Source organism: Nyctereutes procyonoides, unplaced genomic scaffold, assembly GCF_905146905.1.
Source record: "Nyctereutes procyonoides isolate TBG_1078 unplaced genomic scaffold, NYPRO_anot_genome, whole genome shotgun sequence".
Lineage (NCBI taxonomy): Eukaryota > Metazoa > Chordata > Mammalia > Carnivora > Canidae > Nyctereutes > Nyctereutes procyonoides.
The window spans coordinates 671,324-698,387 of NW_026575154.1; the positions used below are offsets into that span (position 1 = coordinate 671,324).

The window sequence follows — 27,064 nt, forward strand, 5'->3', positions numbered from 1 at the left end:
TTCTCTGCTTTTGTACACACACACACACACACACACACACACACACACTTTTAAAAATGTGATTGCATTATAAATTCTGTTTAAAACCTGTCTTCCCCGGTATTTTGTGGACATCTTTCCATTTGAATAAATGTAGATTTACATAACTATTTGAGGATTGCATGGGATTCCGTTTTTTTTGTAGATTTGCCGTCATTTATTTAACCTTTCCCTTGTGATGGAACTTTGAGCAGTTTCCAGTTTTCAGGGCAAACAATACTTTAATATTCTTTGTACTCTTGTTTATTTCTTCAGAAAAATTGCTGAAGATGAAGTTTGGGGGTCAAGGGTAGCACCTTTTCAGACTTTTGATCTATTCAATAAATTACTTTTGGAACCACGGTACAAATTTGTATTCCTACCAGTACTGCCCCAGCACACGTTTCCTCAAACCCTTACCAGCTCTGCATATTATCTTTCTCTTTAAACCTTGCCAATTTCACAAACCGCTGTGATATCTCAGGATTGTTTTAATTTGTATTTCTTTGATTACTAGAGAAATTAAATATAATTCATTATGCCTATTGGCCATTTTTACTTCTTTTATGAGCTGCTTTATTATACTCAGGTCCTTTGCCTATTTTTCAGTTGGGATGACTTGCTCTTTAAAATTGATTTTTTGAGAGTATTACTTTCTTAAAGTTACTTTAGCCTTTAGCCTACTTTAATGCTTTAGAGTTACTTTAAAAAGATGGTTTTTCTGCTGATAACCAAAATAGTAGTGTGTGCTTATTAGAAAAAATTTAAAATCTAGAAAACACAGAGAAAGAAAAGTAAAAATGGTCCATAATCCCACCATATTTTCTTCTTTTTTAAAATGTGCAAAGTAAAAAGTGAATGTTTTCCCCTTCCTCTTCCCACATTACAACTCAGTCAACCTTCAGTAGGTTGAATAATAACTTCAGTAGGTATTTTATTTTATTTTATTTTATTATTTTGAGAGGAAAGTGCAATGTGGGGGGAGGGGCAGAGGGAGAAGGAAACAGAATCTTTTTTTTTTTTTTAAGATTTTATTTATTTATTCATGAGAGACAGAGAGAGAGAGAGAGGCAGAGACACAGGCAGAGGGAGAAGCAGGCTCCGTGCAGGGAGCCTGATGTGGGACTGGATCCTGGGTCTCCAGGATCATGCCCTGCATGGAAGGCAGGCGCTAAACCACTGAGCCACCCAGGGATTCCCAGGAAACAGAATCTTAAGCAGGGTCTACTCCCAGTGTGGAGCTCTACTTGACATGGGGCTCAATCCCATGACCTGAGATCATGACCCAAGCTAAAATCAAGAGTTGGACACTAAACAGACTGAGCTACCCAGGCACCCCAGTAGGCATCCTTTTAAACAGAAGACTTCTTTGCATATTAAAGATAAAGATAAAATGGCAATTTTCCCTTCAACTCTATCATTATCATCATCATCATCATTATGACCAAAAAGAAACTTTGTAGTCATTTCTATTGATTTTTTTCTATTATGTACTCTGTTTTTCTTAAGCCATCTATACTCCCAAGAATAGATAAAATAAACATCTCTATATTCTTTTGATAATTGTATGGCATAATTCTTTTTTCTTTTTTACAATTAATCCTTTAATTCACCTGGAATTTATTCTAGCATATGATGTGAAGTAGTATGCCCAATGTAGGGCTTAAACTCTCTACCCTGAGCTCAGGAGTCTCACATGCTCTATTCACTGAGCCAGCCAAGCACCTCTGTAGTGATCTAACTTTATATTGGTTGAATGGTTATTCACATCATATATTGAATTGCCTATCCCTTTCAAGCTGATAATTATTAAATTATCATTTAATAATTCACATGCTTTTGGACTTTGCATTTTGGCACCAGTTTTGCATATTTAAAGATCTGGCCAGGCAGTTTTATTTTATTATTCTTGTTTTTAGAGTTTTATGGGCTATTCTTACCAGTTCATTTTATTGGTATTTTATTGGTAATTATGTTAAGCATATAGATAAATTTGGGGACACAATATCTTTTCAATAATAACTGTCCTTGTGTAGGACCACAGAATTTCTCTCCACTTCTTGCTAACTTTATTTCTGGGGGTTTTGTAATTTTTATTATTTAGGTCATTTTTTTCTATCAAGGTATCTGACTTGGTGAAAAGAGATGGAAAGTATCTTAGAGGAGTGAATTCAGTGGTACTAGTCACTGGAAGTTAAACAGAGGTACTGACAGGGTACAGTCACAAGGGGATGTAAATGCACCTTGGCTGTATGACACATTCTGTTATTAAGGATAGGTAAATGCAAACTCCCACAAAAAAAGAAATTTATGTCCTTGTAACTTGGTTTATAAACTTTCAAAGACACAATTTTTTTTCCTGTTCTCTAGAGTATAATATAATCTGAAAAAAGCTTCAAGCCTTCTTCAGTGTCTGAGGATGTATTTTTCAGCAATTCCTTTTCATGATGATAAGACTTTAAATCACCATATACTTAAGCCCAATAGACCCCTCCTGCAGGCTGCTGTGTGTACAGTATTTCTGAAGGCAGGTTTCTTTCTTTTGCCTCACCTATTCTAAGGGTCATTCCAAACTTGAGTCATTCTTTCAAGAGTAATGAAATTAGCAAAAAGAGAATTGTTTTTATCCAACAAAAAGTGGGAAATACACATCATTTTGGTGAGTTTTATCTTATATTAGATTTCAGAGTGGTATCATTTAAAACTTCTTTTGACCGAAGTTAACCACCAATATTTTTTAAAACAAATCACGGACAGGAAACCTTATTTAAAGTTTATATAATTCAAAAGCAAATTACAGTGCTCTCTTCGGCAGCACATATACAAAAGCAAATTACAAAAAGACTACTATAGGGGATCCCTGGGTGGCTCAGCGGTTTAGAGCTTGCCTCTGGCCCAGGGCTCGATCCTGGGGTCCAGGGATTGAGTCCCACATCAGGCTCCCTGCAGGGAAGCTGCTTCTTCTCCCTCTGCCTGTGTCTCTGCCTTTCTCTCTCTGTGTCTCTCATGAATAAATAAATAAAATATTTTTTAAAAAAGACTACTATATATAAGAAGGCACTCATACAAAAGGGTAGGAAAAGAAATGAGCAATTATCAAAGTGGGTAAAAGATTCATTAAGGCAATTCACAAAAGGGTATATCTGAATGTCCAATAAACATCTGATGAGATAAGATTATTTACCAGTAATCCTATAAATCCAAACAATGAACTACCATTTCACACATCTTTTTTATATATAAAAAAAAGTATGCTAATACCATGTCTTAGGATAAAATAGTTTTCTGATAGTTGACTGGTGGTGGTATAAACTAGTTCAGCCAGTTCAGAGAGCAATTTTTTTTAATGCCATATGTGAGAACCCCCATTTGGTTTTTTAAAAATTATTATTATTGGAGTTCAATTTGCCAACATATAGCATAACACCCAGTGCTCATCCCATCAAGTGCCCCCCTCAGTGCCCGTCACCCAGTCACCCCAACCCCCGCCCACCTCCCTTTCCACCACCCCTTGTCCGTTTCCCAGAGTTAGGAGTCTCTCATGTTCTGTCTCCCTCACTGATATTTCCTGCTCATTTTCTTTCCTTTCACCTTTATTCCCTTTCGCTATTTTTTATATTCCCCAAATAAATGAGACCATATAATGTGTGTCCTTCTCCGATTGACTTACATCACTCAGCATCATACCCTCCAGGTCCATCCACATCAAAGCAAAAGGTGGGTATTTGTTGTTTCTAATGGCTGAGTAATATTCCATTGTATACATAAACCACGTCTTCTTTATCCATTCATCTTTTGATGGACACCGAGGCTCCTTCCACAGTTTGGCTATTGTGGACATTGCTGCTAGAAACATCGGGGTGCAGGTGTCCTGCCGTTTCACTGCATCTGTATCTTTGGGGTAAATCCCCAACAGAGCAATTGCTGGGTCGTAGGGCAGGTCTATTTTTAACTCTTTGAGGAACCTCCACACAGTTTTCCAGAGTGGCTGCACCAGTTCACATTCCCACCAACAGTGCAAGAGTGTTCCCTTTTCTCCACATCCTCTCCAACATTTGTTGTTTCCTGCCTTGTTAATTTTCCCCATTCTCACTGCTGTGAGGTGGTATCTCATTGTGGTTTTGATTTGTATTTCTCTGATGGCAAGTGATGCGGAGAATTTTCTCATGTGCTTGTTGGCCATGTCTATGTCTTCCTCTGTGAGATTTCTCTTCATGTCTTTTGCCCATTTTATGATTGGATTGTTTGTTTCTTTGCTGTTGAGTTTAATACTTTCTTTATAGATCTTGGATACTAGCCCTTTATCTGATCTGTCATTTGCAAATATCTTCTCCCATTCCGTAGGTTGTCTTTTAGTTTTGTTGACTGTTTCTTCTACTGTGCAGAAGCTTTTTATCTTGATTAAGTCCCAATTGTTCATTTTTGCTTTTGTTTCCCTTGCCTTCGTAGATGTATCTTGCAAGAAGTTGCTATGGCCAAGTTCAAAAAGGGTGTTGCCTTTGTTCTCCTCTAGGATTTTGATGGAATCTTGTCTCACATTTAGATCTTTCATCCATTTTGAGTTTATCTTTGTGGATGGTGTAAGAGAATGGTCTAGTCTCATTCTTCTGCATGTGGCTGTCCAATTTTCCCAGCACCATTTATTGAAGAGACTGCAATTTGACCCTATTTAATAAAGTGTTAAGATATTCATACCTCATGGATCCAGCAACTCCATTTCTAAGAATATTCCCAAGAGTGGGGTCACCTGTGTGGCTCAGTGCTTGAGTGTCTGCCTTTGGTTTAGGTCATGATCCCGGGGTCCTGGGATCAAGTGCTGCATCAGGTTCCCTACAGGGGGTCTGCTTCTCCCTCTTTGTCTCTGCCTCTTTGTGTCTCTCATGAATAAATACATAAAATCTTAAAAAAAAAATAAGAAAGAATCTTCCCAAGAGAAACTTGCATGGGTACTGAAGGAGACATGTATAAGGATGTTCAGTGCAGCATTATTTATAATAATGAAAAATTGGAAACAACTTGTATGTATATTAATTGGGTGTCAGGTTTACATATATTGCATATCAGGTTTTTTTTCCCCAGAACAGAATACAGAATGGACTACAATTATATTTAGATATTGCTGACTAAATCTCAAAGACATACTAATGGATAATAATGTTGCAGAATAATTCCCACAGTTTGATTCCAATCAATATCATGTATTGTTGGGATCCCTGGGTGGCGCAGCGGTTTGGCGCCTGCCTTTGGCCCAGGGCGCGATCCTGGAGACCCCGGATCGAATCCCACATCGGGCTCCCGGTGCATGGAGCCTGCTTCTCCCTCTGCCTGTGTCTCTGCCTCTCTCTCTCTCTGTGACTATCATAAATAAATAAAAATTAAAAAAAAAAAAAAGGAAAGGCACAGTTTGTGTGTGCTCAAATCACCAATTTCTTTAAAAAAAATATCATGTATTGTTTATAAATACATAATCTCTACAGTAAAACTGGAAAGACAGAGATGGGAAGGATACATACCAACTCATGTTGCTGGTTGACTCTAGTGAAATAAGGAGCCAACTGTAACCAGAGTGAAAAAAGAGACTTCAACTCTCTCTGAAGCTTTATTTCTTTTGCCCCTACATCTTTTTTTTTTTAAGATTTTATTTATTCATGAGAGACACACACACACACAGAGAGAGAGAGAGAGAGAGAGAGAGAGAGAGGCAGAGACACAGGCAGAGGGAGAAGCAGGCCCCATGCAGGGAGCCCAATGTGGGACGCGATCCGGGTCTCCAGGATCAGGCCCTGGGGCGAAGGCAGCACTAAACCGCTGAGCCACCCAGGCTGCCCTGAAGCTTTATTTCTTAAAAAAAAAAAAAAAAAAAAAAAGATTCAAACATGAAAATATAGAAGTACTTGCTAAATATTGGTAGTGGAAATAAGGATATTCTTTTGTTATTTTCTGTACTTTTCTATATGTTAAAGTAGCTCATATTTAAAAACTAAGTTGAAATAACCTACTTCTCTAATAGAAAGTTAGCCAGCCCATTTTTATGGTGATGACACCTCCTGGACTTCATCCTCTGTGACAGACAAAATATAGTCTTCCCATTGCTACTCCACCTGGGGCATCTATATGTATGTCAAGTTTATGACATACTTCTTTTCTAATCTGTGATTTTGTAAATTCAGAAAATCCTCTCTATCAATTCAGGGGAATTACCAGGCTCTGAGGGACCACTCATGCCAACAAGTGTGAAATGATTGTGAAGTTTGATTTTTCATTATCTAAAAACTGGACTTCATTAGAAAGTATATGCAAATTTTCTGTTTGACTCCAGGAAGAAAAGGCTATCTTACCTAAAAAAAATTAATAAATTTCCTTCATTAGGCATTAAGAACTACACAGTTCTCTTTCTAGATTTCCTTTATGCCTGGGCTTTTAGCAAGCTAGAGCTAATGTAATGATCAGTTGCATTTACCATCTTATTCTAGATCTTTACTCTAGATAATTACCTTTCCATTTCCCCTATATAGTTTTTGATTTTTATTTCTGATTTATGTAACTACTGTATTTGCATGCGTTTGTAAGTGTTCTTAGAGCCATCTAACAGGAAATGCATTTTAAAGTAATAAGCAAGTCAATTGATGGATAGATGGATTGACTGACTTGTGAACCACAGATTACATTAATTTACCCAGAGAGGCATGACTGTCAAATAGACCAGCATATTTTGTCAGCTGCTCAATATATTTGCTTGCCAGTATGAAAGTCTACTTAAAAAAATTTCTAGCAACGTTTCTCAGTGAGTGCAAAATCAGTCTTTCTCACGATAATTCACACTATGTGGCTGCCAAATTACTTTTCCCAATATACAACCCTAGTCTTATTATATACCTGTTCAAAAACCTTCAGAAGTTCTCCATGGTCCCTGGAATTAAGTAGACGCTCCTGTGGTGAGCATCTTATATGAAAAAAATCTCACTTCTATGTCTTCTATTTTTTTTTTTTTTTTTAAAGATTTTACTGTTTATTCATGAGAGACACACACAGAGAGAGGCAGAAACATAGGCAGAGTGAGAAGCAGGCTCCCTGCAGGGAAGCCTGATATGGGACTTGATCTCAGCACCCCAGGATCACAAACTGAGCAACTGCTGAGCCACTCAGGTGCCCCTACATCTTCTGTTCTTAACATGTACCCTCTGCCTCAGCCAAACTGGAAAACCAGTAGTTTTCTGAGCATCCTTCACCTACCCACATTCACCCTTTTTGAATACTGCTTCTTCCTTCACCTATCTATCTCCCCCACTATAAAATCTTGCTTATACAGGGGCTCCTGGGTGGCTCAGTTGGTTGAGTGTCTGATTCTTGACCTCAGTTCAGGTCTTGATCTCACCCTTGTGAGTTCAAGCTCCGTTTTGAGCCCTATGTTGGGCTCCACATTGGGCATGGAGCCTACTTAAAAGAAAAAAAAGGAAAGGGAAAAGAAAAGAAAAAAAAATCTCCATCTATGAACTCATCTGGTGATAGTAACAGCAGATATTCTTATGTTAATTTACTTGATCCTCATATAACCCTATATATGTATTAAGTATTATTAGCTTATTTACTGGATCAGAAAAACTGAGGCACAAAGAAATGAGTCACTCTCCCAAAGGCACATAACTAATGAGAAATGGTGCTGGGCTTCAAACCTGGGATGGAGCTGGGTGGGATTCAGCCTGGCTCTGGAATCCCTATTGCTGAAGTTCAGGATGCAATACCCCAAAATATGGCACCTTGGCACATGGAATATTTTAAGCTGAGGGAATTTGAGAAATGGCAGGTGTAGGAAAGACTTTCTTACCTTCTCCCAAAGCAAGTCATAAGACTATCATGTGGGAGGTGCTCTACCTATACCTGGAGGAAAGGAGCATCCTTATTTCTGACGAGATCAGGCGTGTTCAGGGTGGCATGGCCGTAGACGCATCCTTATTTCTGAAGACAGATTCACATTCATGACAGAGGAATCTGAATAAACACCCCCCAAACCTGGCCCTCATTCAGTGTTTCCATGATCTGTCTCTCTGCCTACCTCACCAGACTATCTCCCTCTCACTCTTGGTGCGCCAGCTCCATATCTTCTTTCACTTCCTCAAAGTCCTTCTCTATCCTTACCTCAGTGCCTTTGCACACACTCTTCTCTCTGCCTGGAGTTCACCCATCACTTAGTCACCTAATTAGGCTCAGACTTGACTTCCTCAGGAGAGCTTTTCCGACCCCATAGGCCAGATCACAGGCCTTTGCCTTTGCTCTTAGAGTTCTCTATATTTTTCCTCAAAGTACAGCATGGTTTGCAGTCCTGTATTCCATGTCCCACATTAAAACTGGTCCATGAGACCCGTCCCAGCACAGGGTCACTCTCAGAGACATGAGGTGAATAATTAAAAGCAATTCCATTTACTGCTAAAATCAGCCAGAGAATATCAAGGGAATCCAGTTAATGATCTACACTCCACTTTGGAACATCCATTTTGCCCTTCCTTTTGCTCTCAATCACACTTTGTATTAGAGCCCAAGAACCTTCTCTCCTGCTGCCGCCGTGTGCTCTGGGGTCACACCACTGGTTTTGAATTCTGGCTGCACCCCTTATGAACTCTGTGACCTACTGCAGTTTACTTTAACTTCTATGTCTCAGTTTTCATGTATGTAAAGTAGGGATACAGTCAAACCTCTCCCAATGTTTGGGGGAGAACTATAAGCAATGATGTTAGCAAGGTGCATTGAACTGCTCCTGAGATATCATAAGGTAGTCAATGAAAGTTATAAAAAGCAATAGTTTAAACATTTTAATTTTATTTTTAATAATTTATGTCTCCCTCTTTTTTTTTTTTTTTTTTTTTTTTTGCACAAACTGTTGCTTGTCCTTAATTCTAAAGTCTAGTTGCTCTTTCCCCGTTAATTAGATTTGGCATCACGACAGCTCAGGAACTCAGCTGACAAAGAAAAAATTCTTGTTGGCATCATGCAGAGGGAGTGAGATCAGAAAAGCTTAGAAGACAAAGGCAGAATTCTCTTTGAAGGTTGAAAGAGTGAAGGAAATTACAAATATTGTAATTAACAACTTTCCTTTTATTTTCCATCCATCTTCCATGACTGTTTGATTATTGGGCCAGGCTCGAGGAGAGCAGAATCTGTTTTTCTTCCACTCATCATTGTATGCACAGTTCCTGGAACACAGCAGATGCTCAAATGTCTGCAAGTGAATAAATGAGGGAGATCATGATGATTAAGTAGAATCATGCTGATTAAGCACTGATACAGTGCCTGGCACATACTCATTCTTGGTATTCTTCTATTATTAGTCCTCCTTTAGCACCCATTTTCTTCTCTGTAAGAAATTCCTCCTGTACCAATTTTATACCTACTCTATTTCCAAAGCTCATCAGGGCCTCTTCTCAGGAAGCCTTCTCAGAACACCCCTTGTGGAGGAGGGGTGTCATTCAGGTGCTCCCACAGCACCCTGTGCTTCTCCCTAATGTAGGATTAGCTTGTAACATATCTTTCTCTTCACCAGATTGTAAACTGCCAGGGGGCAGTGACCATGTCATGTTTGACTTGCAATCCTGTGCTTGGCACACTGCTGGACACATAGCAGGTGTTCAATAGATGTGAAATGAATATTATTAAATCACAGTTTCTCTTCAATCTGATTCAACACGATTTCCATGAATTCCTTTATGAAACTTGGGAAAGACTGGTTACATTTGTAATATATGTCATCTCTTAGAGTTGCATTACTTTAGCATATGGCTAATATCATTCATTAGATGTTGAGTCTTTCCAGTTTCAGAATGAAAGATGATATACTTGGTGATCCTGTTCCCAAGTGTGGGAAATCTGGTCTCCCCTTTACTCTGACTAACCCTTTTAACCTGGCATTTGAGATTTCAAATACATGGAAACACAGAGTTGAAAGGCTTTTCCTTCTCCAGCGAGTTGCCTAAACTACCCATAGCTAATGGTTGTTGAACATATTTTCAAAGCACTCCAGTGATGGTAATGACAGAGCTTAATCACCTTTGCAGCTGAGTCCTGCCTTAGGTCAAAGAAACTCTCTGGTTGCATTCTAATCCAATTTTGTCTGGTTTTCATCTCTTATAGAGATGGAAAAAAGCCAGCTAGCATCCTCCTCCAAATAAACCATCCTGTTCTCGAAGAAAGTTATTAAATCAGTCCTTGTCTGCAATTTTCAAGGCAAAGCCAGTTCAATGTTTTTAATTTTTTTCTAGTGGATCTTCTTTTCCATTGTTTTAATGGTTTCCGTTGCTTCTCTTTGGATCTTGGCCAACTCTTGTACAGCTCTCTCGAAATTTAGAAACTAAAACCTGAATCAACACTAATAAGGGTCTGACCACTGTTAAATATAGAAAAAATTGTAGGTTCTCAGCCTTTGGATGTCATACTTTGTCAGTACTTGTCAGGGAGGGAGCATGCCATTTATCCAGGCATCACTAAAGCATCATTTGTGATATTCTAAAAGAAGGTTGAACAAGGATTTGCCACTCAAAAATTATTTTTTGCTTTCCAAGTAATATAAAGGGAAGCAAGGAAGGTATTTTAAATGTTCCCAATAACATACTATTTTAGGCATTCATTAATTGAAAAATAATCAACACCACACATTATCATTTGTTTTTAACTTTTTACCAGGCCAATTTACCTAAGGAGCTTTTTAAAGCATTGGTTTGGTAAAGCAAAGTGTATTTCTGTGACTATTTGAAAATGATCCTGAGTTTTGACACTAAAATATATTTTTGTACCTTAGAGCTTTTATTAATTCACTTGCCTTCTGAATTTCTTATAATTTGTGAAGATTTTTCTAAAGCAAAGCAATGTCATGTTTATACAATTTTAAAATCATGTATTTTTCTGCTTTTTCCCCTCTTTTTTTCTTTTGGATGTCTATTTTTGAGAAAGACTGTTCCCCAGAATAGACTTTCACATTCTCAGTTCCCCTGTTTTACCTGGAGATATAATCTAGTATTAGTATAACAAGGTAGCTAGCATGTGCCAGGATCTCTCCGCAGAGAAGGTTGGGTGTGGGGGTATCCCTGGGGTACATTTTCACTGTTCTCAACTGCTGCCCATCCCCTTTGGGACCTTTTCAGCTCCTGAGTGGGTAGATAAGAAATGGGTTCAGAGACAACCAGCCTCTGTCTGTAAGATTGCTAAATTTTGCTACTGATTTCTAAGTTTCCAACTCAGTTTCTTATGTTCTTCCAAGAGTGACTCCCAAGGACCACTCCCTATTACTTAATCCCTTCCTGTTCTTTTAAAAACATTTCTGTATATCATATGGCGAAGGCTTTGTTTGAGTTCATGAAATAATTTCTTTAGATGTGTTTTTCCTTAAGTCACTTAGATTCTGTTTAGTTTAGATTATCTTTTAGTTCCCCTAAAAGCAGAGTGCTGCCCAAGGATTTGGATGCAGGGTTCTTCTGGGGAGGTTATCCCAAAGAGCAGGAGGGAAGGAAAATGGAAGCTGGGACACAGAATGAGGAAAAGTCAATAGAAGTGTGTATTTCAAGCCCCAGCTGCTGGCAGTATGGATTCAATTTCTGAGATGTAAGGACCTCTGAGAAGCATACAGACTTGTCTCCTGAAGGACAGGAGGCTAGTGCATTTGTCCATCAGCACGGAACACAGACTCTTTAACTTATCAAACCTTTCAGATCATGGGTTGGTATGATTTCTAAAAACGTTTGGAATAAGTGGGCTGCTTGACAGGAATACATGCTCCATGATGGGACTCCTCATGAACCTCTAATTGCCCTGGAAATTGAAATTTGTGGAACAACTTTTAATCTCCTTGGAATTAAAAAATATTGAGCTTTAATATGAATCTAGGGATCCCTGGGCGGTGCAGCGGTTTAGCGCCTGCCTCTGGCCCAGGGCGCGATCCTGGAGACCTGGGATCGAGTCCCACGTTGGGCTCCCGGTGCATGGAGCCTGCTTCTCCCTCTGCCTGTGTCTCTGCCTCTTTCTCTCTCTGTGTGTGACTATCATAAATAAATAAAAATTAAAAAAAATAATAATATGAATCTACACCACTTTGAGGGCACTTTCACCAATAATGCTATGGAAATAAATCTCTTTTGCCTCCCCCTCCAGTGTCAGCATAAGAAGCAAGAATTAGACAGAAACCAAAGATGGTGTTCAGGGAGACTCTGGGGAAAGAACACAAGAGCAAGCTCCACAGAGCAGATCAGTCTGAAACCCAGGGAACTCACAGGGGCTCAGCTGGGTGACCCAGATGTGTTCCTGCTTCCCTGTAACTGGGGCACCATATTAATTTGAGAAGAAACATGTTAGTATAGTCACATGATGAGAATATTTTTCTTTTTTTAAGATTTTATTTTTTTATTCATGAAAGACACACACAGAGAGAGGCAGAGACATAGGCAGAGGGAGAAGCTGGCTCCCTGCAGAGAGCCTGATGTAGTACTCAATCCCAGAACCCCAGATCACAACCTGAGCCAAAGGCAGATGCTCAACTGCTGAGCCACCCAGGTGCCCCAGTGAGAATATTTTTCATTAGAAAAAGTCTTAGGTGTAGTTTGTATATTTAGAGCAAATTGACCAGTCAGTACTAGGATTTTGAGTGTTGTGTGTAAAGAGGGCTGATCAGTGTCTCAGTTCATTCTTAGACAGTAGTTCTCAAATCCTTTTGGCCATGACCCACCATAAGGCAAATATTTTACATGATGACTCAGTAGACACCTGTCAAAATATGTAACTGAAACAAAATTTCAACAAGATAATAATTCTTATTATGTACTCTAATATTTTCTATTCTGTTCTGTTCTATTCTACTCTTCTACCCTATTCTACTTGTTCTATTCCATTTTTTAAAATGCTAGTCTAGACTCACTAAGTTGTTTATGTGACCTACCAGCAGATCACACAAATTGCAGTTGGAAAAACGCTGCTCTAGGGCACCATAGCTCTGCGCTCACAATTCCTCAACTGATTTGTTTCCTTTCATGTCATAAATCAATGTACATATAATTTGTTTCCTACTATAACTGTGGGGTTGGTTTCCTATCCAGGCTTTTTCCTCCCACCGTATCTTTTTCCACTAGCCAAGAGTGTTATAATGTAAGATATATTGTTTTGGACACACTGGAAACATTTCTAAATTTTTGGTACTTCATTCTAAAAAGGATAATCTGTAAAACCTACAAAAGAGGGTCTTGGATCAGGATGTTTTAGGTTGTAAGCAACAGAAATCCTGACTCAAATTGTCCTTCAGAACAGGAATATAATATCTCATTGTGAGGAAGTTCAGACTGAGACTTTGTTGACTCAGTGGCTCACTGATGTCCCTAGGGATGCTGATGTTTCCCATCTCTCAGCCCTACCCATCCCCAGGCTTAATCTGCAGGCTGATAGTAAGATGGGGTACCTGTTCCAGGCATCACATCCAGGAGCAGCTATATCCAGAGCAAAAAGAGGGTGACTCTCTTTCTGTTGTTCCTTCATGGAGAAGCTCAGGAGCTAACTTGTCATTTCCTATTGGCTATAATGAGGGGCACATGCTGATCCCGAAATCAATGACTGGCAAGGAAAATGTGATTACCCTTAAATCAACTTATAGAGGAGACAGAGATGTCTGCACAATGAAGTGAAATCCCTGAAGTTATCTTCGATTCTTCCCTTTTGTTCCATCTCCGTATCTAATTTCTCACCAAATCTTGATGATTTTACTTCTAAATACATCCAGAATCAGACCACTTTCCCATGTCACCTGCTACTACCTGGGCTCAAGCTGCCATCTTTCCAACCTGGATATTGCATTGCCTCCAAATTACTTTCCCTTCTCCTCTCTTCATGCTCCCCTTTGTTCACTCCTCAACACAGAGTAACTTTGTCAAAACAGCAGATCCTGTCAGGTCACTCTGCCCAGAAATCCTCAGCAATCTAAGAAAGCCCGTGAGGCTTTGCACTCAGAGCCAGACATGAAGGAATAAATGAGACAGACATTCAGAAGGGGCTTACCTTCTATGGGGAATAGGGATATATGCAAGCCAATTTAATCACAAATTATGTAGTATAGTGAGTGGTAGCAAGTGCTAAGGATAAAAATGAAGTTAATCTCTGACATCATGAGGTTTATATTCTTTTTTTTCTTTTAAAGATTTAGTTTATCCATGAGAGACACACGGGGCGGGGGAGGGGGGCAGAGACATAGGAAGAGGGAGAAGCAGGCTCTCCGCAGGGAGCCTGATGTGGGACTCCATCCAAGATCCTGAGATCACGACCTGAGCCAAAAGCAGATGCTCAACTGCTGAGCCACTCTGGTGCCCCATAAGGTTTATATTCTAATATACTTGAAAAGCCTGGCACAGAGTAAGCCCCTAGCATGTGATAGCTACATCAGTTACTGTTTCATTTGAAGTGGCAAAAAACTAGTTCATACCAAATTAAGCAAATCAGGACAAATGCAAAAGGAGGCCTAGCTTCAGGCACAGCTACACTCAGAGGTTCAAACATCACCAGGGGCCAGTCCCTTCCTATGTATCTACCAAGCTTTTCACTATATTGGCTTCATTCTCTGGTCCATTGTCACCAAATGGGAGTGATGATGGACACCATGACTCCAACTAATACCTTCCTATTGTAGCAAGCTTATGGGAAGAGCCTATCCCAAAAGTTGTAGCCACAATTTTTTTTTGAGAAGAAAACTGCTTTTTTTTTAAAACATTTATTTTATTTTTTATTTATTTATGATAGTCACACACACACAGAGAGAGAGAGAGAGAGAGAGAGGCAGAGACATAGGCAGAGGGAGAAGCAGGCTCCATGCACCAGGAGCCCGACGTGGGATTCGATCCCGGGTCTCCAGGATCGCGCCCTGGGCCAAAGGCAGGTGCCAAACCGCTGCGCCACCCAGGGGTCCCTGTAGCCACATTTTGAACCACGTTTTGAAAAACATGCCAACATGCCTCTAATTATATTATCAGTATTAATGCCAGTTTCCTTTTTCTGTAAATTAAGTGTATTGATGATAATACCTATTTCACAGATAACTGTAAGACCTGTTTGTTTGATCTATCTAAAGGCAACTTGCATAGGATTTGGCCAAAAATACACACTTTACTACTCATCATTGATTTGTTTTCAGATGTGGGTGAGTTCATCACAGTCACTGCTTTAGAGAACTAGCAGAAATCAGCAACTTTCATTGGTGCTTAAAATTAGCACTTTGTCATATATCATCATGATCTGTGATTGTTTCTTGAGAATAGTTTCTTCAGTTATATTGCAAAGTCATCCTCCTGAAGTAAGGTAGATGAGTTTGGAACCTGAAAAGCCTGGGTTCAAACCCTACTCTGCCACTTAACCATGTAGGATCTTGTACAACTGAGTTACCTTCCATGACACCCAATTCAGTGATTTCTAAAATGTAGATATTGATACCTACCTCCCTGGGGTTACATGAGTGATACTATTTCCCTAGCACCATGATGGGTTAAATAGATAGTAGCTAGCAGCCTAGGGTGGTGTCCCACACACAGTGGCTAATCAGCAAATGCATACATGGGGTTAGACATACATTCTAGACCCACAGATTTGGTGGCCTGTGCCTGAACTCTTGGGGAAACTCTGTTTGCACAGAGTATTCCTGCAGATGTATTCTTAAGAATTTCCATAGACACCGAGTTCTGAATAGTCAGGATTTCAAGATACTCCTTTGGTTTAATAACTATTCAAAAAGACAACATGTAATGTATGTGTGGAAGGGGCTGGCATCACCAAGTAGGGAAGCATCACATTTGGGCACCAGCAGGTGACATTGGCATCTTCTCCTCCATTCACTATGTTTCTCTTTTTTTGTTAATTTTGTTTTACTCAAAAAACATCTGTTGAGGAGTGCCTAGATGGCTCAGTCAGTTAATCATCTACCTTCGGCTCAGGTCATAATCCCAGGGTCCTGCGAATGAGCCCATGTTGGGCTCCCTGCTTGGTGAGGAGTACTTCTTCAGCTCCCTCTGCCCTCCTCATGCTGATTCTGTCTCACAAACAAATTTTAAAAAAACTGAAAAGAAAAATATTTGTTGAGCTCATATTACATACCAGGCTATGTGCTAGATGTGGGGCAAGGCATAGCCTTGGCCCGAAGAAACATGGTGTTCTTAGAGAGCTGACAAGTGGCTGTGGCAAGGGCATTCTAGGGGGAGAGGCCTGGAGTAGAAATGCTGAGTGTGGTTGAAGGTCAGTGAACACAGCCGTAGTCTGGCTGGAGCCCACGGACTGTAGAAACGGGGCATATGAAAGAACAGGTTGGGCAGTAGGATGGGACATATCATGTATTAAGGAGCTGACACTTTTATAGCACAGATCCTACCAGATGGATATCAAAAACCATCTATTGCCCACTGTGCCGTCCTAGCCATTGCTACGCGGAAGCTGAGCTAGAAGACTAAGCAGGTGCTCCAGCCACAGTTCAAGGGCATCTTCAAGGGCAGCCAGTTTACCACCTGCTGGGTTTCCTTCATCATGTGATTTACTTGGAATTTAAGAGGAATACAGATCCTGAAATGTGTGAACCAACTGTTTTGAGCCTACCTGGGAAATTAAGGACTATCTGATCATCTGGATTTGGAAGCAATCAATGAATAGAAAAAACATGCAAGGTGTATGCTTTGACTAGGATAAGAAATGGCTTATCAATCAGATGTTCACTGCTTGTATGGCACAGGGATCTTTGCAGATGCATTTGTGCCTGAGTGGAACCTCTACTGACTTATTTATGATAGACTTTATCAAAACAAATGTTTTTGATGATGAAAAGACAAAATCATCATCATCATCATCATCATCATCATCATCTACCCAGCTTTCTTATTTATAGGATCATAAGGAATTGTGTCCATTTTACTAATGAAGATGCTAAGGTTCAGAAGTGTTAAATGACTTCTCCAAAGTCACACAGCTTCCATGGACATGAAGCAGCTCCCAAAGCCACATCTTTAATATGGCTCTGTTCTAAAAGGGAGCATCAATGTGAGTTACAATGATATTTTCAAACTTTTTTTTTTATTTACTTATGATAGTCACAGAGAGAGAGAGAGAGGCAGAGACACAGGCAGAGGGAGAAGCAGGCTCCATGCACCGGGAGGCCGACGTGGGATTCGATCCCGGGTCTCCAGGATCGCGCCCTGGGCCAAAGACAGGCGCCAAACCGCTGCGCCACCCAGGGATCCCATACAATGAAATTTTCATAACCTAATTGACCAATAAACTTCATAAATAATGACAACCATAAATATAGTATTTCTTTTAATATATTTGCACTCAGATCTGGGAATAATAATCTAAACAGAGACACTATTTAGATTTCATTCATTCATAACCACCCATTACATTGAGAGCACAGGGCTAGAATTCTTCAATGAAGAATAAACAATAGATACTTTCTTTTCTACTTGTATGCACACTAATAATAGAATCTTAAAATGAGTTCTGTAGTCCTTCAAGGTAATAAAACCTACCCATTTTGACACTGAGCTGTCCGTTATCCAATAAGAGAGCAATTTTCTTATTAAGACAATTTTCAAAGCAGTTTTAGGTTCATAGCAGAATTAAGGGGAAGATACAGAAGTTTCTCATATACCCTGACCCTACACATACATAACTTCTCCTGTTATCAACATCCCCCACCAGAGGGGTACATTTGTTACAGTTGATGAACCTATACTGACACATCATTATTACCCAAACTCTGCAGTTTGCATTAGCACTCTTGGGGTACATTCTATAGGTTTGGACAAATGTACAATGACATGTACCCATCATTGTGGTATCACACAGAATAATTTCACTGCCCTAAAAATCTATGCTCCACCCAATTATCCCTCTCCACTCCCAACTCCTGGCAACCAAAGATCTTTTTACTATTTCCATAGTTCACCTTTTGCAGAATGCCATGTAGTGGGAATGATATAGTATGTAGCTGTGATATTGTGATTTGTAATAAGAAACATATATTTGGTCTTCCTCCAGTTTCTGGCAGAGATCTTAAAACCCTAGGAATTTCCAAAGTGGTGAGAGCAACAAAGGTGTCTTTTGATATGTTAATGAGTTGACTTTTGGACTGTACCAAAAGTATGTATCAAAAGGATGGGGGCTGGTTGCCAGAGGAACCAACTCTGGCATTAGAGTTGGAACTTTCAGCCCCACTCCCCATGAGAGAGGCGAGGGGTCTGGAGATTGAGTTCAATCCCCAATGGCCAATGATTTAATCAGTAGTGCCTAAGTAATGAAACTTCAATAAAAACCCAAAAGATGGGCTTTAGAGAGCTTCCAGGTTGGTGAATTTGTGGAGGTGCTGGAAGAGTGACAAACTCTGAGGGCATGAAAAATTCGAGTCCCCTTACCCACAGCTTCTCTTATGTACCTTTTATGTCTAGATGTTCTCAAATTATATCCTTTTATGATAAACCAGCAATCTATTAAGTAAAAGGTTTCTCTGAGTTCTGTGAGCTGCTACTGCAAATTAACAGCCCCAAGGAAGGGAGTTTTGGAACCTCTAATCCAGTCAGTTGGCCAGAAGTATAGGGGACAACCTAGACTTGCAACTGGTATCTGAAGTGTGTGTGTGGCAGGGAGAGCAGTCTTGAAGGACTGAGCCCTTAACCCGTGGGAACTGATGCTATCTTTAGATAAATGGTGTCAGAATTGGGTTGAGCTGGAAGACACCCAGCTAGTATCGGAGAAATGCTTTTTGGTGTGGGGAAGACATCCTCACCCCTGCATTGGCATTGGCACTAGAATATGGAGTAGCCTTTTCAGATTGGCTTCTTTCAGTAAGTAGCATGCATTTAAGTTTCCTTCATGTCTTCATGGCTTGGTAGTTCATTTCTTATAAGTGCTGAGTAATATTCCATTGTCTGGATGTACCACAGTATATTTGTCCATTTGCCTACTGAAGGACACCTTGGTTGCTTCCAAGTTTTGGCAATTACAAAGAAAGCTGCTGTAAAAAAGACATGAAGAGAAATCTCACAGAGGAAGACATAGACATGGCCAACATGCACATGAGAAAATGCTCTGCATCACTTGCCATCAGGGAAATACAAATCAAAACCACAATGAGATACCACCTCACACCAGTGAGAATGGGGAAAAGTAACAAGGCAGGAAACAACAAATGTTGGAGAGGATGCGGAGAAAAGGGAACCCTCTTACACTGTTGGTGGGAATGTGAACTGGTGCAGCCACTCTGGAAAACTGTGTGGAGGTTCCTCAAAGAATTAAAAATAGACCTGCCCTACGACCCAGCAATTGCACTGTTAGGGATTTACCCCGAAGATTCAGATGCAATGAAACGCCGGGGCACCTGCACCCCGATGTTTCTAGCAGCCATGTCCACAATAGCCAAACTGTGGAAGGAGCCTCGGTGTCCATCGAAAGATGAATGGATAAAGAAGATGTGGTTTATGTATACAGTGGAATATTACTCAGCCATTAGAAACGACAAATACCCACCATTTGCTTCAACATGGATGGAACTGGAGGGTATTATGCTGAGTGAAGTAAGTCAATCGGAGAAGGACAAACAGTGTATGTTCTCACTCATTTGGGGAATATGAATAATAGTGAAGGGGAATATAAGGGAAGGGAGAAGAAATGTGTGGGAGATATCAGAAAGGGACACAGAACATAAAGACTTCTAACTCTGGGAAATGAACTAGGGGTGGTGGAAGGGGAGGAGGGCGGGGGGTGGGGGTGAATGGGTGACGGGCACGGAGGGGGACACTTGACGGGATGAGCACTGGGTGTTATTCTGTATGTTGGTAAATTGAACACCAATAAAAATTAATTTATAAAAAAAAAATAAAAAAAAAAGAAAGCTGCTGTAAGCAACTATGTGCAAGTTTTTGTGTGGACATAGTCTTCAATTCCTTTGAATTAATACCAAAGAGCATGATTGCTGGATCATGGGAGAAGAGCATGTTTGATTGTGTAAGAAACTACCAAACTGTCTTGCAAAGTGACATTACTGTTTTGTATCCCCACCAGCAGTGAATTAGGGTTTCTGTTGCTCCACAGCCTTGCCTGTATTTGGTATTTTCAGTGCTCCAGATTTTGACCATTCTAACAGGTGTGCACAGTAAATTTTAATATAAGGAAAACCAAATTACTTTATATACCTATATCTCTGATGGTTTAGTGGCAAAAAGATATACTTAAGGAATCTGAATGGTAAGGATCCCAGCTTCATCATTTTCCAGCCATGTAGCTGTGGGTAAATTCTTTAACCTCTCCATTTCTTCTTACATAAACAGGTCATGGTAATGGAAGTCTCGCAACATTTTGAGAATATCATATAAAACAGCACATGTAAAGAACTCATCCATGTGTGGTCATATAGTAAGCACTTAATGAGTACATGATTTCTTTTCCTCCCTTTGTAAAACATGAGGTTCAGATCACCTCTCTTTATGATGTTAGCACATCTCTATTATCTTCCCGTTGCAGTCAATTACTAATATGACTAGACTTGACCTTCTGATTTTTCAGGATATATTTTTAACTTATTTTACAGAATAATGGTGAACTTAATTTAAACCACTTGCCTTTTATTTTACTAGTAGCTACACAGCACATAAGCTATAACTTAAAGCAACATAGAATCTAATATTAAATACTCATTATATGCAGTATTCCTTTTTTTTAAAGATTTTATTTATTTATTCATGAGGACACACACACACACAGAGGCAGAGACATAGGCAGAGGGAGAAGCAGACTCCCCACGGGGAACCTGTTGCAGGACTCAATCCCAGGACCCCAGTATCACGACCTGAGCCAAAGGCAGACACTCAAACACTGAGCCACCCAAGCACCCCTATATGTAGTATTCTTGTAAAAGAATTAATTATCAAATCCTCCAATTTGGAAAATTTCTAGATTAGCAAAAGAATCTGTCAAGTAAACACGTATTGTCCTGACAGTTTATCAATTCCTGCTTAGATCACCAATCCTGGAATATACTAGAACTCAGATTTTTTAGGTTTCTGTTTCTGAATATGATGTTCTTCAAAGAGAGGTTATTAAGTTGTTTCCCATAAGGAACATACTACATACGCAAGTTAATCTCACATGCAGAATCCTTTCCACACAAGAACCACAAGAAATCCAAGAAATCTACCAGAAAAGTTGACAAAACTTTCATAATTATAACAGACTGTTAGAAGTAGCAACATTGGTGGCACAGAAAGGGGAGGCGAAGAAGGAAATAGAACCTAGAGAATTGGTTCAAACCTCAGCCAGAGGAATTAGGAAACTGGAAACTTGATGGTATGAGCAAGATTTGCTTTTGTTTATTTCTCGAATAAAGTAAAGGAAACCATGACCAGTGGGAAAATTCTTCCCACCTCCCCACAGGGAAGCAGAAGGGGCCTCAGAAGGCTGTCCCCAAATAAGAAACTGAAACACTTAAAGCCAATTTTACTGCCAGCAAAATGCAGGCTGTTTCTAAATGTAGCTAATGATGGGCATATCAAACTGGGACAACTTAATTTTAATTCCAGGACATGCACATCAAAGGCTTGGTTTTCCTCATCCTGCTTTTCTGCTACTGCCATAAGTGATGTAAATAGTACACTTTCTTCTTTGGGAAGAATAGTGGGAGTGGTTTGTTTTTTAACTCTTCTGTTTGTGTGAACACACTTGACCAGAGAGAAATCTGCCAATTGTATAATAATATGTAAACAATTCCACATGCACCTCAAGACTGCAAATTCTTTGATGATAAGGGCCAGTCTTGGGCTATTTCCATATCCTTCAGTCTCTGGCTTATGCACATGGGGGAGGTATCCATGGGAGCTGGTATTCGAAGGAGAATTAAGTAGGAGTTTCCTAGAGACCTGGGGTAGTCCTCACCCTGATGGTCACAGACCAGACCAAACTGTTGTGTCCACCAAATGAAGCAGCCAAATTAAGAGGTGGAGTCAGAGGAAGCCCCTCCCTCATGTGAATTTCAGACAGAAGGTGGTAACTGATCCCTCAAGGAAATCCTTTCCTGAATGTTGGCATCCTTAGTAGGATAATATCCTATATGTATTAATCATTGAAACTGGTTTCCGTTGATTTTTTTTTTCCTTGTTCCAGTATGTAGCCAGCTGTGGATCCCAGGATCACTATGGTGGCAGACTGACACATCCTGTCTTCCTCACCCCTAGAAAGATCCACCTTTGGGCTCCTTCCTCTCCTTCCACCTCTCCTCTTCTGTTTCTTTCTCTTATCCCTCCTCCTCCTGCTCCTTTATCAAATTAAGCATGACCATTCACTGTTTTTCACCTAACATGCAACATTATAATTGTACATTGTCATAATACTCAGACTTCAGTTGGTGTCAACAGATCAATAGGCAATGTCAGTCAGAACGACTGGGAGAAATTAGTCATTTAGTATGGCTTTATAACCACCTCTGGTGGTAAAAAGAATAAATTATGCCATAATATTACTAGCTAGCATTTTTTGAGCACCTGGTATTTACCAGAGAGGCAATGTGATAAGTATTCTGTATATATTCTTTTATACAGTTCTTGCAACAACCTGATGAAGTAGGTACAATTATTCCCATGTCACAAATGGGAAAACTATAACTTAGAAAGACAGGTGAGGTCAATTGCCCAATTTTTCACAGCTAAGAAGTGATGAGGCCAGGTTTGAACCCAAGAATTTTGATTCTTGAACTTAGATTCTTAGTTACTATGCTATTCTGCATTATATCCTAGTGGTGGGGAGGGAGGAGCACCATTCTTGCTTTATTCCCCTGAAGTTTCAGTATTTTGTGTTTAATTTTTTGAAGTTCCATCTTGTGAACTTCTGGGAGTCTATAACGTTGTCTCCAAGTCTCTTAATTTAAAAAAAATGTTTGAGGATGCAATTCTAAGCATCTTTTTTTAAAAACAATTTTCTTTGTTATTTTATTTAACTAAACATTTATACTTTAAAACTCTGCTTCAGCTTCTAAGTGTCCCATAAACTCTGATGATCATTAGGACAAAAGCAGGAAGAAAACTCATGATCTTAGAATTGTTTTCTTTGTAACATGTGATGAGTCAGACTTGCAAAGTTCATAGCACAAAAGCTCCTGATGAATGTTAATTCTGTGGAAGCTGGCCATATCATCCTCTTTTTATAACAAAACTTTCTTTAGATGTTCTGTTTGTGGCAGATTTTCCCGGACGTAGATTAATTTTTTCTTTTCTTACTGATGCGTGGGTAGAAGGTTTATTAGGTCATAAATTCCATGGCGGTCCCATATCTATCACGAGGTGACCTTAAGAAAGTCATTCTTTGAGCCTGAGTGCTTTCACTTTTAGAATGAGGTGTGGTATAATGAAGATTCCAGTGACAGCTCCCTCCCCTGACCCTCAACCACCCAGGGCAATAAGGGCAGCCTGCCTGTTTAACTGGATCTTCACCCTGATTGATAAAGAAGATAGGGATTTTAGTAAACCCTGAAAGTTTCTTATGTTTCTAAAGTCAGTGTTATCCCTTTATGATATGTCTTAGATTTCCTCATCTGAGAAAAGAGATTTTCTCTTCTGTAATGCTTAATTAATAGCATGTATTCTGATAGGAGCCAGCACATGTAAATAAGAGGGTACTGGACCATGAGCCAGATCAAGAGTACTACTAAACAGATATACAGCCTTTTCCTTTTTCTTTCTTTCTTCATTTTTCTTTCTTTCTTCTTCTTTCTTCCTTCCTTCCTTCCTTCCTTCCTTCCTTCCTTCCTTCCTTCTTTTTTTCTTTCTTTTAATTATAGCAAAATACACACAACAGAAAATGTACCATCTTAACTATGTTTAAGCATACTGCTCAGTGGCATTAAGTACTTTCACCCTGTTGTGCGGCCATCACATCACCACCATCCATCCACAGAACTCTTTTCATCTTGCCAAACTGAAATCCTGTGGCCATTAAACAATAACTCCCTACTATTGCCTCCAACTCCAGCTCCTGGGAACAACTGTCCAACTTTCTATCTCTGAATTTAACTATTGTTAGTATCTCATATAAGTGGAACCATACAGTATTTGTCTTTTTTTGATGGTCTTATTTCACTGAGCAAAATTTCCTCAAAATTCATCTCTTGTGACACGTTTCAGAACTTCCTCCTTTTTAAGGCTGAATAATATTCCATTTTATGTATATACCACATTTTGTTTATCCATTCATTTGTCTGTGGACATTTAGGTTTCTCCTCCTTTTTGGCTCTTCCAAATAATGATGCTATGAATATGGATGTCCACATAGCCCTTTAAGCCTCTGCTTTCAACTCCTTTGCAAATATACCCAGAAGCAGAATTGCTGGATTATATGGTAATCCTATTTAAAATGTTTTGAGGAACCGTCGTATTATTTTCCACAGCAGCTGTACCATTTTACTTTCCTACCACCTAGCAGTGCAGAAGGGTCCCAATTTCTCCACATCCTCACAAACACTTATTTTCTCTGTGTTGTTGTTTTAAATAATAGCTATTCTCTAGGTATAAAACTGTGAACAAATATTTATTTAACACCTATTTAACCATTCACTGTTTTAGGTGCCAGATCACCACAAACTGACCCTACTCTAATGGGCTTATAATTCTAGGGGAAAGAGCAGAAAGAAATAAACAGGAAATAAAATACTTGCAAATCGTGATGAATGCTGTGAAGGAAATAAGGAGATAAGGCAAGATACTAATGGGGACCTACTTCAAAAATCCTTTTATGAAGGCGTAACGTTTAAGTGAGATAAGTGGGTGATAGCTAAGTGGAAAGGAAGAGTATAGACATGAGCAAAAGGACAGGGGCAAAGGATGTGTGAGGAACTTGAGTCTAGAAAGACTTTGGAGTGTTCAAGTTGTGGAGGGCATGACAGTGTGACCAGAACAGTGCAGCAGGAGGACACGAATATGGTGAAAGGCATGGGGACATGTTGTTCAGGTGCTGATGAGCCATTTTTCAGATCTGGGATCTTATTCAATGTTCAGTAGGAGACCATTGAAGTTTAATGTGGGGAAAACAGTATGCTCTGAACTTTGGATCAAACGCTGACTTCTAAGCCTTGGGTTACTAGGTGTCTTCCCAAGAGCCTTTGCGGCTTCAGGGCTGTGAAGATGATGTTCTTGGGCTCCTGGAAGCTGTAGGCACAGTGGTTAAGAACTCACGTTCTGGGGTGAGGCATACTTGGATTCAAATTCCAGCTCTGCCACCTACTAACAGTATGACTTTGAGCAGGTTGCTTAAGCCCTCAGAGCCTCAGTTTCTTCAGGAAAATGGGAATAAAGGTACTTTTCTCATAAAATTGTTTAAGGATAAAATGAGAAGATGTATACAAATCCCTTACCATAGTGCCTCGTACACATGAAACACTACTAAACACTATATTATAACCTTATATTGATTCATTCAACAAGCTTTAATGAGAGCCTATTATGTCCCTGGCTCTGTGCCAGGTAGAGAGGGGTGAAAAGATGAGACTACTGTCCTGATTTTCAGAAAGCAGCAACAGCTCAAATGTTAATGGTGCTGAGTGCAGTAGAAGATGTATTATAAATGCACAAAGAAGATGCATACAACCAGGACTGGGGATAGGGAGTTAGAGAAGGTACCCCAAGCAAATGATAACTGAGTCAAGTATTAAAGGATGAGCTGAGGGGGGTGGAGGGCATCCAGACAAAGAGGACAACATGAGCAAAAGCATGGAGACAAGAAGTGGTGTAGAAGGCAAGAGGAAAATGAGTTGTGGTTCAGGGGATACCACATAATAAGTGTCAGGATGGGGACTGAGGAAGCTAGACAGGAACTGGATCCCAGAGGATTTTGTATAACAGGTGGAAGAACTTGGGGTATATCCTGTAGGCAGTGGTGAACCATTGGAAGATTTCTAGAGTGGAATGCCTGTCCAGATTGGAGTTTGGGATAGTTCACTCTGTGGCATATACAGAAGACGGATGTAATTGGGAAAAGAATGAAGAAAGGAAAACAGGTAGTGGCAGTTGCCATAAACCAGGCAAGAAAGAGATGGTGTGAGTCTGAATTAGGACATTGAACATAAAGTGGAGAGGATGAGGCAGATTTTAGAACTACATTTAGGAGGCTAAATTGGCAGAACATGGTGAGTTACTGGATGTGGAAGCTGTAAGGAATGGAGATGAGTCCAGGGTGACTAGAAGCTATTAAATTGGGTGCCTGAGTGGCTGGCAGACTCAGAAACGGGAAGACGGCTTCCTGTGAATACTATGGTGCACAGCTTTCAAGACAGAAGCCATCATCCCCGCAGCCTCCAGGAGTAATGGCAGCAGAGGGCTCGCAGCTGAGTCCCCTCTGGCCCAAGGGAGCCACTTTGCTTGAGGTTACGGCCCCTTGCCAGGGGCAGCCTTCATTCATTGATGGGTTGATTAAAGGGCACAAAAGCTAAACTCCTTTTCTCAATTCAGAAAGAACTCTGGAAGACCATTTCAGCCCCAGAGCTCTCTGAAGACCAGCTGAGAGACCTTTGTTGTGTCTGTGAAATGCTTCAACTTCTCTCCATGTCTTCCAGGTGCTGTTCCCTAGAGCACTCCCCAGGAAATTCCCTGCACACAGATGGCTGTTTCAGTGTCTGTTTCTCAAGGGACCAGACCTTCGACAGAGGGACCATACTCTGTTTCTGATGAGTTTAGCATGGTATGTCTGTAAGACCTCTAGGTAGAGGTATCTAGCAGGCTTTTGGTCAGCTAAGCCTAAAGCTCCAGACAGAGCTGTGGCATAGAAATAGACTTGAAAGTTATGGCAGCACATAGATGGTACAATCCCTTAAGGGCAATTTCCAAATTAAAACAAAACAAAACAAAAAAACTAAAACCCAGAAGTCTTTTAAAAATTCATTTAGTGACAAAACCTGACCTGATCTCTTCTGACACCAAAACCTGACCTGAACATACATGAGAACTATTTATAACACCTGTAAAAATCCCATTTAGTGTGAATATTTCTGTGTTTCGTTACAGAGATATTCATGTGTTCGACTACA

The 27,064-nt window shown here is 39.9% G+C and overlaps 1 long non-coding RNA gene across 1 annotated transcript in view; it reads right to left on the bottom strand.

Moving 5' to 3' along the window:
* Positions 1–8,938: 8,938 nt before the first annotated feature.
* The window catches only part of LOC129501961 (uncharacterized), a 53,572-nt gene continuing 35,446 nt past the window's right edge, over positions 8,939–27,064 (bottom strand). The window contains exon 4 of the long non-coding RNA XR_008662860.1: positions 8,939–9,232. This is a non-coding gene — a long non-coding RNA (uncharacterized LOC129501961). The remainder of the gene's footprint in view (positions 9,233–27,064) is intronic.